Source organism: Colobus angolensis, unplaced genomic scaffold, assembly GCF_000951035.1.
Source record: "Colobus angolensis palliatus isolate OR3802 unplaced genomic scaffold, Cang.pa_1.0 Scaffold75, whole genome shotgun sequence".
Classification (NCBI taxonomy): domain Eukaryota; kingdom Metazoa; phylum Chordata; class Mammalia; order Primates; family Cercopithecidae; genus Colobus; species Colobus angolensis.
Window position 1 is genome coordinate 8,448 of NW_012121265.1, and position 651 is coordinate 9,098.

At 42.1% G+C, this 651-nt stretch overlaps 1 long non-coding RNA gene across 1 annotated transcript in view; it reads right to left on the minus strand.

The window, feature by feature from the left end:
• The window catches only part of LOC105501752, an 11,431-nt gene that overhangs the window by 5,761 nt on the left and 5,019 nt on the right, over window positions 1-651 (minus strand). Inside the window, exon 2 of the long non-coding RNA XR_001000233.1 lies at window positions 27-223. This is a non-coding gene — a long non-coding RNA (uncharacterized LOC105501752). The remainder of the gene's footprint in view (window positions 1-26; window positions 224-651) is intronic.

Here is a 651-nt window from a genome sequence, read left to right on the forward strand (position 1 = left end):
TTTTTTTTACCTTCATGCAATCATACCTTTTTCAAAATGGAAGACTCTGGAACTTCAATTGTTGTGATATAAAACCATGTTCTTCTGTACTGACCAAAGACAAAGAAATGGAGAAGTTTGTTTTCATCTGTAAGGCAGCATTTTCTCAGCAGCAGGTTCCTTAATGTGGCTGTCGTGGAAGGATAACACCACACCCACAGAACTTCTCCATTTGTGTCCTTTTCTGCGGTGGAAAGATGGTCACTGTGAGAATGTCAAACAGTAGCAAGGAAGTGAATTGATTGGTTACTCAGAAACACTTAGTGGAATCAGTTTTAACACCCCATTTTACAAAGCAACTTAGAGTACTTGAGACCCCAAATTCCCACCTATCTCTACTGCTCAAATTATCTAGCTGTCATGATCCTGACTTACAGGCCACCTGAGTAAAAGTTTTTATAACAAACCATGAATGAAAATTCAGCCTTAGAGATAAGGTAGAGTTTCGGCTGGGCGCGGTGGTTCACGCCTGTAATCCCATCACTTTGGGAGGCCAAGGCGAGTGGATTACTTGAGGGAGTGGATTACTTGAGGTCGGGACTTGGAGACCAGCCTGACCAATCTGGAAAAACCCTGTCTCTACTAATAATACAAAAATTAGCCGGGTGTGGT